This window comes from Pseudophryne corroboree, chromosome 8, assembly GCF_028390025.1.
Source record: "Pseudophryne corroboree isolate aPseCor3 chromosome 8, aPseCor3.hap2, whole genome shotgun sequence".
Taxonomy (NCBI): Eukaryota; Metazoa; Chordata; class Amphibia; order Anura; family Myobatrachidae; genus Pseudophryne; species Pseudophryne corroboree.
Genome location: NC_086451.1, coordinates 147,753,950 through 147,768,110, shown reverse-complemented (window position 1 = coordinate 147,768,110; position 14,161 = coordinate 147,753,950). Strand labels below are relative to the sequence as shown.

General features: G+C 41.8%; 1 protein-coding gene across 1 annotated transcript in view; it reads left to right on the top strand.

The window, feature by feature from the left end:
• LOC134947576 (chromosome-associated kinesin KIF4-like) overlaps positions 1 to 14,161 on the top strand; it is a 602,740-nt gene that overhangs the window by 383,235 nt on the left and 205,344 nt on the right. The gene's annotated exons all lie outside the window — the stretch shown is intronic.

Below are 14,161 nucleotides of genomic sequence, written 5' to 3'. Positions count from 1 at the left end.
TCCCACCGGGAACCATCGGGATTTTGAACATCGGGATGCAGCTGTTGGGATCCTGACTACTGGGAGTTATGATACTGTCCTGAAATAAAATCTTGCATTTAAAGCCTATTATATTTAATAGCTATTGCTCTTACAATCAATACAATATGAAGCATTTTTTGTTTGTAGTCTCTCTCTATCCCTCTCATACAATTAATGTCTATGTCTATGTCCATGGTGGGTGTCTGATTTCTGTCTGTCTGGGCTGATCTCGAACCGCTGGTTGGATTTTGGTGTGGTTTTCAGAGTTTTATACAGCATTTGTCGAGGAAGGTTTAGATGTATGAAACCTTAATCTACATATGACTGTCACGTCTAGCAAAGTTTGAGGATCCGGCAGCTGAGACTTGCCCGAGGAGGTAGTTGGCTGTGGGTGAACAAGAAGAGGGGGTTGGATATAGTTCCTTCGCATGGGACACGGAGCAATGAAGAACGTAGGCGGGGTTGAGAGTCAATAAATAGTATTTATTATGTACAGGGCTGAGGTAAAGAACTGTGGCTGGAGCACGATGGTTAAAGAACGTAGTTGCGGATAAAGAACTGCAGGTTGTGGCTTGAAAGACGAGGTTGTGAATAAAGAACTGCGGAACTGTGGATAGTGGTTAAAAGACGTGGCTGGAGGCAAAGAACTGTGGACTGTGATTTGAAAGACGAGACTGTAGATGATGAACTGTGGAACGGTGGATGGTAGTTGAAGACATGGCTGGAGACAAGGACTGTGGTTTGGAGGATGAGGCTGAAGATAATCTGCAGGTTGTGGTCGGTGGTGCAAAGACGTGGCTGGTGAAGTAGATCTGTGGAGTGGCTTGAAAGACTAGGCAGAAGACCCGGGGCCGACTGTGCCCAAAGAGTCTTACTGGACCGGGTTTTCCAGTAGTGCTTCCACAGGCAGTAGCAGGTTAGGAACGGCAGGACTGCAGCAGCAACAGAGAACCGACCAAGCAGGATCAGGAGTAACCATAATACGACAAGGATCCTGGGAGCACAGGCTAAAGCACCTACAACAGGGTTGTAACTTGAAGCACTGGCGTTCCTGTCCTAAACCAGCCCCCTTTTATAGGGAGAGCTTCACCTGGATTGGCTGGAAGAAACAGGAAACAGGAAAGTAGATAAAGACAACCTTTCTGTCAAACTGACAGGTGGCACACCCCCTTTCTCCTAGGCTCCACCCCCTTTAATATTAAATGATAGTGTTTGATATCGCTTTAATATAACATTTTATATAAAATTTTATATTAAATTTATAGTGTTCGATATTAAACCGTATTAAAAGATAATGACTTTGAAAAGAGTGTCACGCAACACCAGTCGCAGTGTCACGCAACACCAGGCGCAGAATGCGCAATAAAGATCACAAACCAGATTGTGATGAAAAAATTCACTATTTTGACTAGTCTGTACACTTTCAAACATTACTTTGTTATAGTTCACACATTCCAACAATTTAAACATCACGCTTGGTACACATGGTACAGTTTTAAAAAGCATAATGACTAATGACCATGTCCATTTTCTTAAATGTACGGAAGCATCACACATGGCACTAATTTAAAAACATATTGATTTTAATGACCAGGCGTGATAAATGATGACAGCACATTTTAAAAATCCACAGATCTACGGACTACAATATGACCATGTCCATTTTCTTTGTTCGTTGATGGGTTTTCGAACCATTTGTGCTATATACAAACCATCAAGCCGGAAGAGCCCACAAAGAAATACATCTTTTATGATTTTGAGTGTATGCAGGAGACGGGTGTGCACATACCAAACTACTGTTACGCTTTAACATTAACGGGGGAGAAAGACTGGGAGTTTAAGGGTGTTGCGTGTATCGAAGACTTTGTAAAGACGTTCATGAAACCAAAATTTGAGCATTACACATTCATAGCCCATAATGCAGGTCGCTATGATGCGTATTTTGTGCTGCGCCAGCTGATTAAGGAGAAATTAAAGATGGAATTATTATCTAGAGGCGGCAACATAATGTGCATCACGGTAAAAGATTTGAAGATAAGATTTATCGACTCTTTAAATTTTTTACCCATGCGGCTTAGCAAGTTACCAAAGGCGATGGGGTTTGACGGTACCAAAGGTTATTTCCCACATTTTTTTTACACAGCTGATAACCAAAATTACATAGGCGCTATGCCATCAATAGAGTATTTTGGTCCACAATACATGATGCCTGATGAATTATCTGAGTTTACAGCCTGGTATAAACAGTATGTACACAAACCGTTTAACTTTCAAAAAGAGCTCGTACGATATTGTAAAGAAGATGTGAAAATATTACAAAAAGCTTGTGATGCTTTCAGATCGGCTGTTATAGCCATGACAGAACAGGAATTTCTAATAACAAAGAAAAAAAAAAAGGTTGTGGTTAAACGTCACATCGAAGCTTTTCAATTAGTCACGTTGGCTTCCGTATGCATGGCCATGTACCGTTGTAAATTTTTACAGGAAAAGACACTGGCCCTTGTACCGGGTGATAACTATCACAAGACTCAGAAGCGTTACTCAACGCCAGCCATACAGTGGTTAATGTACATAGAACACAAAGAAGGTGTGAGTATAAGACACGCTTTACAAGGGGGTGAGAAGAAAGTTGGTAAATACAGCCTGGATGGTTACGCCGTGATTAACGGCACACCCACTGCTTTTGAATTCCAAGGTTGTTTTTATCACGGCTGTGGTGCTTGTTACAACGCCGATGATAAAAACAAACTGACTAAAACAACCTACGGTCAATTACACCACAAGACGCAGGTAAAGTTGCACTACCTTAAACGTTGTGGATTTCAGATACGTGAAATCTGGGGTTGTGAATGGAAGTCTATGCTAGATTCTGATGCGGATCTACAGGCTTTTCTGAAGGGTAAAGAATTACCCGAACCCTTGGAGCCGCGTGATGCTCTTTATGGCGGGCGCACAAACGCCATAAAGCTGTATCACAAAACAGGCTGTGATGAAAAAATTCACTATTTTGATTTCACCAGTCTGTACCCGTATGTTAACAAAACCAAAACGTATCCTATACAGCACCCACGCATTATTTATAAGGATTTTGGTGATGTCACAAAGTATTTCGGTTTTGCCAGGGTTAAAGTTTACCCACCTCGTGGCCTATTCTTTCCGGTTCTGCCGGTTAAAATGGGCGGCAAGTTAATGTTTCCATTATGCGCTGAGTCTGGACAGACTGAGCCGTGCGTTCATGATTCAGAAAAACGTGCACTCATCGGTACATGGTGTACCGTGAAACTAAACTTGGCTGTAGAAATGGGGTACATGGTGTGTAAAATCTATGAGGTGTGGCATTTTGATGAGAGATCTGACAAATTGTTTTCAGGCTACATTAAAACGCACCTCAGGGATAAACAAGAGGCATCTGGTTATCCCGAATGGTGTACAGACGCCGAGAAACGCCAAGAGTATATAGACACCTATCAAAAAAATGAAGGCGTGTCTTTCCGACCCGATCACATAGAAATCAACCCCGCTAAAAGACAAATTTCAAAATTGTTTTTAAATTCCTTATGGGGTAAATTTGGTCAACGTAGCAACATGCCCAATACGTGTCTAGTGACCGATCCCGACAAACTTTTTGAATACGCGTTCTTACCGTACTATGACGTGTCCGCTTTGGACTTTGCTGACGATGATACAGTTATGGTAAATTGGAAGTATGCCAAAGATCATTACACCAGGGGCGCAATTTCAAATGTAACTATAGCCATCTTTACAACTGCTTATGCACGTGTTGAACTGTACAAACTACTGTATAGATTACAAGATAGATGTCTTTATCACGACACAGATTCTGTAATTTTTGTCAGTAGACCCAGTGACTGGAGCCCGCCATTGGGTGATTATTTAGGCGAGTTGACCAGCGAACTACCCACAGGCACCCATATAACAGAATTTGTCTCAGCCGGTCCCAAGTCATACGGCTATCGACTAAACAACGGAAAGACCTGTTTAAAAGTTAAAGGTATAACGCTCAATGTTGATAATGCGCAGCACGTTAACTTTGACAGCCTAAGAGAACTGGTCTTAGATTATCCTTTAAACCCCGAAGGCGATGACCAGAAAAAGGTTGTGATCCGTCAACCCGGTATAGTACGTGTGAAAAAGTGCTGGCAGATAGAGACGCGTACTTTGCAGAAGACGCAAAGGTGTGTTTATACTAAACGGTCTCTTACGGACAACTTCACAACACTGCCGTTCGGCTATTAAGATGGACACCAGATTTCAGCACCCTTTCTCATGTATTTTAGCGGGTCCGTCCAATTCGGGTAAAAGTTATTTTGTGAAAACGCTGTTGCAACACGCTGCAACACATATGACTCATGTACCTGATAATGTTGTTTGGTTTTACACCTGTTGGCAACCTATATACGACCAACTTCTGTGTGATTACCCCGGTACGCGTTTTATAGAGGGCTTACCAGAGTCTTTTAGCGATGATCAACTTTTCCCCCCTGATAAGATTGATTTAACAGTGATTGATGATTTGATGGACGCAGCAAGTAATAATTCTGAGGTTGAGAAAGCTTTCACAAAGTATGTACACCATCGTAATCTCAGTATCCTGTACCTTGTCCAAAACATATTTTGTCAAGGTAAAAAGAGCAGAACTATACATTTAAACACAAAATATATGGTCCTGTTCAAAAACCCCAGGGATAAAATGCAGGTGGGCATTCTGGCTAGACAAATGTACCCATCGAAACATCGTTTTTTTCTCGAATCCTATGAATCCGCGACGGCTGCCCCTTATGGGTATTTACTGGTTGATTTAAGAAACAACGCTCTTGACGATTATCGTTTACGAAGCGGCTTATTCCCACCAGACACGCCTGTTGCTTTTGTTATTAAGAAGCGTGGTTCTATAAAGCTATAACCGTACAACCTTTAGTCATTTGTTGTCATTCTAACAACGGTGAACATGTCGGGACGGATAAGACATAATTGGGTGCTTTTAAAAACGTTAATTAAAGCAACACCAATCCAAAGAAATGCTATTTTATCCAACGCTTCAAACGATTTAGTCACGGCTATTTGTGAGATAGCGCTCAACACGCTTAAAGGTAAAATACCGCTGTCTCAACGACAGTTGAACTACCTTAAAAAGAAGCGAGCGTTTATAAAATCACTTTATAATAAGAAATGTGCCATTGGAAAAAAGAAGAGGTTGGTTAAACAGTCGGGTGGTTTTATCGGTTCGCTGCTTGGTTTTACTATACCGCTAATTACAGGACTATTGTCTAATCGCTGATGGAGTACGCTGAGAAAATGTATCTGGTGCCTCAGAATCAGATAGACCGTTTACATAACAAACCGAACAGCGACGACATACGTAAAACAGCAACGCACGGTCTAGATGTAGAGATCGTGAAAATACTACAGAATAATGATTTATCAGAATATGAAAAAGCAAAGCGATATACAATGTTGTTGCAGAGATATCTGGTGTTGAGTAAACAGGCTGATAGTGAAATGTCAACTTTAGCTCTTTTATCACCCGTTGCAAAATCTGTTGATGAATCAAATAACACGACACAACCTGTTGCGCCCGATGCTGTTTATCATGAGCTTTTGAGCGGTGTTAATGACCGGTATAAGAAAAACTGTGAAATACTATTGAGTAAAATGACACGCTCTAAACACATCACAGACTGGAACAGTAAAAGGGAGTTTCTGTACAAAGGCATCGCTGTGCCTGGTTCCAACATGTTAGATTTAGTAAGAAGCATCACGCAAAGCCACGGTGTGTCGATCCGTAATATACCGAATGGGTGGCCTGAATTTATGCGGGCAATGTCTGAATTAAATATTCCCTCAACCGTCATAGCCAATGCTGCAAATAGAATGTGCTTAAAACGCTTAAAAGCTGAGACGCAGGAGGCCTCTGATAGTGCTGTGACATCGCCCATGTTGTTACAAACCCTTAACAAAGGTCGAATAAATGTTTTAAGTCCCCCAGGTTTAACAACACCGCACGGTTACTTACTGCCTAGGAAAAGATCCGTAAATCTATTTCAGGATTCACAGTGGCTGAAACTATAACATATAACTAACTTATAATATTTTTATACACTGTATTTTGTGTTGGTATTTTGCGTCACAATGTTTAACTTATGTCAATAATATTTTATGTAATGTTTTAAATGCTTCTTTACCGTGTTATTATATATATATATATATATATATATATATAAATAAAATATGCTTATGCTTTATAAAACAACGTTTTGTTCTTTGTTTCTATTGCTGTAAACGGAAGAAATTTCAAGCACGCGATATAAAGTTTAATAAACAACGTTGTTTATTAGAAAAACATCATAGATATGATGCGTTGTACATAAAACGTATCAAACAGAATGTTGATTACAAGTTACACAAACAATACAACGTTGTGCGTAACACGCTTCACACACAACGTTGTGCGTGAAACGTTTTATGTACAACGTGCCATAGTTATGACGCGTTGTACATAAAACGCTTCACGCACAGCGTTGGTTACAAGTTACACAATTCTGTATATATCTATATGCATAATGACTCAGACAATGGCTTCTTGGGAGTCGTCTTACAAAATTTGAAACAAAACAATCATTACGTTTTGTGTCATCACTAAAACGGGCCAGTACATCCACATATTTGTATTTTTTACACATGTAAAATATTAAGTATATGCAATATTGACCGCAAACGGTGCTGTTAAAATTTTGCAACTGCTTATTTTGGTGATAAACACTTTTTGAATTCAAGTTTAAAAAATGTATTATTGCTTTTGGGAATAGGGGGCTGTCAGGGGCTAACCCGTAAGAATCAAAAAAGTAACATTCACGCTGTTCGTTAAAATAAGCGGCCAACCAGTGCTCACCCGGCTGCCCGCTGCTGTGCGTATTGATTACAAACGCGCAGGGGTATTGCGACAGTTTACTGACCGGTAACATATCGCACGGATACGTTCCTTTAAAAATATGCCTTGTGCTTTGCACGGCGTACAGAATACAGTTTATCTGTAATGTGTTCATTTTTTCAGCAGCGTAGTGTTAGTTTATTTCATTTATAGATAATCGTACAGCACATCGCGCCTTTGATTAATCTCGATGATGTTATCAAATAGAGCGTATATTATCACATTGACTGTCCGGTCCAACGCTTCTGCAAAGCGGAATTCGGCACGTAGATTGCCTGTTCTTATCAGGGAAAGGTGTTCTCCACACTCCTGTTCTGGTGAAAGGTCAAAAGCAAATAGCGTGTAGCCCCTGAGGTACTCTTCGCGGTCAATCAGTATACCATTGTCAGATTTCTGCTTATTTGTGATCTGTATGAGTGACATATACTCTCTTACAGCATTACCGCGTTCAAAGTCGGGTTGAAATGGCTTGGCGGGGTGCGGCGTTCCATCCAGATAAAGGGACGCAAAACTTACATTTTTATGTTCAAAGCAAAGGGGGTTCCGGTTATGGATTCCTGAAAATGATTCGTTATCCACAAAACCGGCTATAACTGTTTTCGGCACTTGTCCTAAAAATAGATTTTCTAGATTAAATACTCTACTGCCTGTTGGTACGCTGTAGATTTTCATCCCAACGCGGTCAATCGCGTATTTCGCGTTACCGTTTAACAGGGCCTGCGCGTGCCCAATCCGCACGGCCGGTGAGACCTGAACTCTTTTCACGAACAGGGATGCCGCTGTGATCTGTATTTTAAAGGCATCCGCCTCAGACGACATTAAGCAGAATGCGTCTTTGTTTCTGGTTAGTTTAATCTTCAGATCAACGGCGTTTAAAATTAGTTTATGTTGATGGAAAAGGTCGCAGTGAAGCGGTCCTAGCAGTTCAACAGTGCGACTCTGCTCTGTTGCTCCAGCTCGTTTTTTGAACCCCGTATTCGGCCCGTCCAGCGCCGTGTTGTTAAATTCACCAGCCGCATCTTTGTAAAATAATCCTGTTGTGTGTTTTGTTGACAATGCATCCGAGCTGTAATTCAATATAGTCTCAATGTACGCGCGGTATGCGTAAAGATTGTTGGATTGTGATATGAGCCTGTCGCCCAAAGTTACATCCACTTGGTTGAATAAAGTCGCTATTGGGTAATTAATAAGTGCGACTCGCGCACCTTGCGGTATCGGCGTGTTATCGGTTCGTACGATCTTGCATGTCACGTACAACAGCGTGTTGTTCAGATCGTAGTAGTGTTCACCGCTGGCTGCTATATAAAATTCAAGCGGAGCTGTGTCGGATAACGCCGCTAAAGGTTGAACTTCGACGTATAGACTTTTCTCTATGCTAGTTTGTGTTGGGGGTACGTCAAAAAGATCCAGCTCTGTTTTTGCACATTCAACGGATTCGTGGTGTATGAAAGACATGTTTAAAAAATATCACCAACGGCGCTCTTCGGCTTTCTCTTCTTCTTTGAGTTGCGTCGTCTCTGTTTTTTATTTAAAAAGGGTATGTCCCAAGGCGGAAGCGCTATCATACGCTTCCATTTTCTTTTAGACACGCCTTTTCTTGTATATATTAGTCCTGAACCGTCTTGCTTTGCTTGGTTCGCCTCGTGTATCTTATTCACCACAGCCGTTGTGGCTTGCCCGATAACATCTTTCGCTATATTACGAACCGCTGTCTTCATATGCGGTTTAGCCAACTCTAAACCTCTCCGGAAAAGAGGAACAGCTTTTCTGAAAAGACTTTGAAAAATACCGCCTAAACCGCAGCCGTACATGTATGCGCTGCCGTGAAAACCTGGTAATCCATTATCGGCTTGAGATTTATAATATTGCGCATAGAGGCCCGGATCGCCATAATTTTTAACAGCGACCATTCTGCTTAGTTAATAAAATTCAGTTTTGCGGCGTCTGAAGTGTAGCTTCACGATCGCTTTCCCAAACTTAAATGCCATGTTCTCGTTTTGGTCGTTCTTTATCTCTATGGCTATCGTGTCAAAATGTGTTTTGCACAATGGTACGTAATCGGGCTTCTCGTATCGTATTGTGACAACCTCATTGTTATAACCCTTCATTTCATCAGTGCGAAGTAGCGGCACATAACTATCCCCGACCCGTTGGTGTTCGATAATGTCTGTGTACACGTACATCGTATATTGGCCGCCTTTGATGTCGGCGCATGGTTTAGAAATATTAGTTTTAGGCTGTAAACCCAGTATCCATGTCAGCTTAGAACCGGCGTGGATTTTATACAACAGTTTACTGTCGCATGTTACAACGCGTGCAAATGGATCATACGTTAGTCTTAATCCAACGTCCAGTTTCAGTTGTACAATTTCAGCGTTGATTACGTTCAGTAACGCTTCGATTGTTTCATAAAAACCGGGTTTAATGCACAAACTCGCGACTCTCGCCACCGGCTGGTCCGCCGTTCCATCCCATGATAATTGCAGTCTACAATCTTGTAAATCCAATGTATTCCACGTATGCGGGTATTGTATCTCAGTAAGTGCTACTTCCCATTCGCCATTTAAGTCTATCGGTTTAGCCAACTTTGTCGTATAGTTAGAAATCTTATTTTGCGGGAAAGTAACAGCCGATGCGTTGCTGGGTAAGGTTATGTAGAATGCCTTGTCATCCATCGCTCGTCTTGTTTAGATACTGATGAGCTTTATATGTCTTTTATCACCGATGCTGCGACCCAACTGTTAAATTTTGCGGGGTACCCGCGCCACTTGACTAACGCGTATTTACGGCCTCTGACCGTCTTATTTTTTAAAATCTTTTCCACTTTGTAAACTCTGTTATAGTTTTTTGGTATGCTTTGAAGCTCTTCGGGATAAAAACTACCTGTTATAACTTCACCGTACAGATCTGCCAACTTATAAAGCGGTTTAAGCCCTTTAGTGTTCACACTATGTACAACAAAAATCTCCTCAGAAAAGCTCTGTTCGTAACCTTTCTGAAATATGTCCTTATATTTAGAAATACGGACGTGGTCACCGATTCCTAAACAAACGGGGGCTTTCTTACTTCTAAAGTAATCACCGTAGGTCGTTTTGAAGACACTCAATGCGTTAGAGTCATTCACATCGTTTGGAGCGCACTTAATCGTTCTATGGTATGTGTTATTATAGCTGCGTATGAAGTCTTGTAAAACATCTATATATCTGTAGGTATTCTTTGCCGTGAAATAGCGCCACATGCGTGTTTTTAAAGTCCTATTGAAGCGCTCTATAACAGCCGCTTTCACATCGTTATTGGTCGTGAAATGATTTATACCGTATTTTTCTAACACCTTTTTTAGGTTTCTGTTTAGAAACTCTTTACCATTATCGGTTTGTAGCTTCATCGGCACATCACCGCGCTGGAATATTTTTTCAAAAGCATTAGCGACCGTTGCTGCGTTCTTAGCGGTCAGACTTTCACCCCACACCCTCTTACTGAATATATCGATGATTGTTAATATGTATTTAACACCATCGTTGTATTTTGACAGGTCTATCAGCGAGACCAAATCGCATTGCCACTGTTGGTTTATACCCGATACACAAATCATGTTCCTTTTATAGTTTTTTCTTGCTGGCTTGTGCAGCGTGTAGGCGTCTTGTTCTTGTAACCACTTTCTTACGTCGGATCTTTTAAATTTATTTTTAACCGACCCATAATATTTATCAATGCCGCTAAAACTACCTGGTTTTAACACTGTGTAATATGCATCTTTCATCCGCTTTATTTGACGCGCTGCGTTGCGTGACATTCTGCGACTGGTGTTGCGTGACACTCTTTTCAAAGTCATTATCTTTTAATACGGTTTAATATCGAACACTATAAATTTAATATAAAATTTTATATTAAATTTTATATTAAAGCGATATCAAACACTATCAGTTAATATTAAAGGGGGTGGAGCCTAGGAGAAAGGGGGTGTGCCACCTGTCAGTTTGACAGAAAGGTTGTCTTTATCTACTCAGGAACTATGCTTAAAACTGGGTCTCCAACATGGCAGCGCCCAGTAATGCAGACCTTTCTGCAAAGCCACATTGCTCACTGCCTCTGGTCTCCTAGCAACGGCTCAGCAAGAGCGACCCGCTGTAGCGGCGTCCCGCCGCCACGAGCGGACCCCCTCACTGCCGCCACTGCTGCCCACGGACCCGGCGCAGCAGCCCACCTCCGCCGCTGCCCGCACACAGCCAGAGAAGCCAGCCCTGCTGCACCAGCATACCGGTAAGACTCCGGACGCTGACAATGACAAAAGGGAGCTGAGCAGTGACCATTTTAGTAACAGGGAAGGAGAGAAGAATGATGGTGCTCTACACTGCACACATTGGCCAAGAGTTGTACTGCAGTAGCTGTGCTGCAGTGTTTATCAGCATCTGCTTCCCTGTCCCTCTGCCCACTCATAAAAGACTTCTGTCTATTTATTGATCCATTTTTCATCTCACCAGTGCCGAAACTAGGATTTTCATCACCCGGGGCAAGGCAATAATTTGACGCCCGACCCCCCCCCCCAAAAAAAAAATAATTAAAAATTAAAATAATAATAATAAAACCAAAACCCTGTCAGACTAAAATAATTAGATTATCAAACATTTTGAAAAAAAGGGATACTATTAAACAATATTCCTCTGTGTCCCTCAAATGTCCTATGTGTCACATGCACCTCCAGCAGCGTGTTTAAATACATGCTCCTCTGTGTGTCTCCATACATTGCACTATGTCATAACACTTCATCACTGCATTACATTCCCCTATCCACTGCACTACTGTACTACATCCACAACATCCTGAACTACATCACTACACTACATGCCCCTATACACTGCACTACAGGCCCGGCGCTACCCGCTCAGCGAAGGGATGCAGTGCAGGGAGGCGCTGGGAGGGAGAGGCGCTCCCCCTGCTCTGCATCCCTTCCCTGCTGTGCCGTCCTGTCCCCCCCTGCTGCTGCTGTGCGGCGCTGGCAGCATGAAAAGCCCACTCCCCCCCTCCCCTCACCTGTGTGACAGCGGCTGGGTACATATCAGAGGAGGGGGCGGAGCTACATGGACCAGAATGGGCGGAGCTAAACGGGACAGAAGGGGCGGAGCTACACGGACCAGGCTGATGTACTGAGGGAGACAGTGGCTTAGGTAAGTGGAGGATAAGAGATAAATGTATGTGTGTGTGTATGGTGGGTGGGCAGGGTCAGACTGGCCCACAGGGGTACCAGGGAAACCACCGGTAGGCCCCACTGCCTGATGGCCCAATCCCTCCTCTAGGGATCAGGTTCCAGACTCTGCACTTGTATTATACATGGTAGATGTGTTGCATTACACTGCACTAAACTATTGTGAATTTCAAGCCTCTGTGGAGGCTGACCACACCCCCTTTTAGGCTGGCCACACCCCTAAGTATGGGCCCCTATCACTGTATTCCCCCGGTGGTCCCTTCATGCCCCAGTCCGACACTGTGGGTGGGTGTGTGTGAATTGTGTGTGTGTGCGCGCGCTTTATGGACGCTACTACTGGGGGGGCATTACATGTAAGGACGCTACTACTACTGGGGGGGCCATTACGTGTAAGGACGCTACTACTACTGGGGGGGCCATTACGTGTAAGGACGCTATTACTACTGGGGGGGGCATTACGTATAAGGATGCTACTACTACAGGGGGGGCATTACGTATAACACTACTACTGGGGGGGCCATTACGTAGAATGCTACTACTACAGGGGAGGCATTACGTATAACAACACTACTACTTGGGGAGGATAATGTTTTGTGAATCCCTGGTAACTGGCGCAGAAAAAATTATAGAGAGCAGCCCGCAAACTGGTTCACCACGACAGAACCTCACCAAATGTTCAAATAATTTCACAATTTTAAATACACATTTTGTGGGACCCAAACTGACAGGCGCTTTAAATATCTTAATATAATATATAAATAAATACACTCAGCAAAAAGAACATCCCTGGGGTATATGGGAGTGGTAGAATTCCAAACTGCAACATAGATGGCTTTCTACCTTTTTCTGAAGAGTTTTTCTGTCTCTCAGGTTTAGCATGAAAAGAAGATAATATATATATATATATATATATATATATATATATATATATGTGTAGTAATTTTTTAAATGATAAACAAGTCTCTTTCAATATGAAGACGTTCACACAGCAAAGACAATGCACATCCACTGGAGAGGCGTACCTAAACTCACTTTCCAAACGAAAGGAAAAAGCCTATAAAGGTATCTTTGTATCCACCTCTGTGTCAGAAAACATGGATTTGAATGCAAAACCCCCTTTACCAAGAAAATAGGCGTACCTCACTCACACAAGAGAGTTGTATTTGAAACGTATAAAGGTATCTTTTACACTGTATAGGGTGAATGTAAGGCGTACCCTACTCACGGCAATAAAGATTATGTTCAAACGCATCTGGGTTTCTTTTGATGAGCAACCGTGTTGATCATTTGCATCGATTTCATGTGGGAATATTCCGACATAAACGTCAAAAAAAATATTTGAATCACGATCAATCCATAAAAAATAATTTATTGTTAAAAAAAACCCATACACTCAGGGTGTGAACACCAATTAGTAAAAAAGTGTGCAAAAGTACATCAGATGTTAAAATGGCATGACTTATGCATCAAAAAAGTATAAACAAATGAAAAAATATAAAATCCTAAAGATGAAGCAAAAGATCTCTTTTTCTAAAAACAAGTTCAGTCCACACTCTCAGCTGGTCAACATGTTTCGGCCTAGCATAGGCCTTTATCAAGACATACTGAGAGAGTGGAAAGACCAGGAATTTATATGCTGAGAGGCCAATCAGAACAATCCTGATTGTGACATTATCATTAAATGACATTTTAACATGATAAAAAACTATCATATAAATTACAGAAGAAACTCCATCAATGAATTTAAAATAAATTAACAAAATTGATGAAAAAAAGACAACATTAAAATAAACCATTGTAGATTGTTATTAAGGTCATCTCCATGGCAACCATGTCAATAACATGGTGTCAAATCAGTGTTAACATCAATCAGTAGCTGCCTAAGTGGATTATTCATACTGAGGGAGCAACGTATCAATGTAAATGCTAAATCGCTAAAGTATAGGGAATATATATGTATACTTTATGAACCTAGATCGCGCGCCATT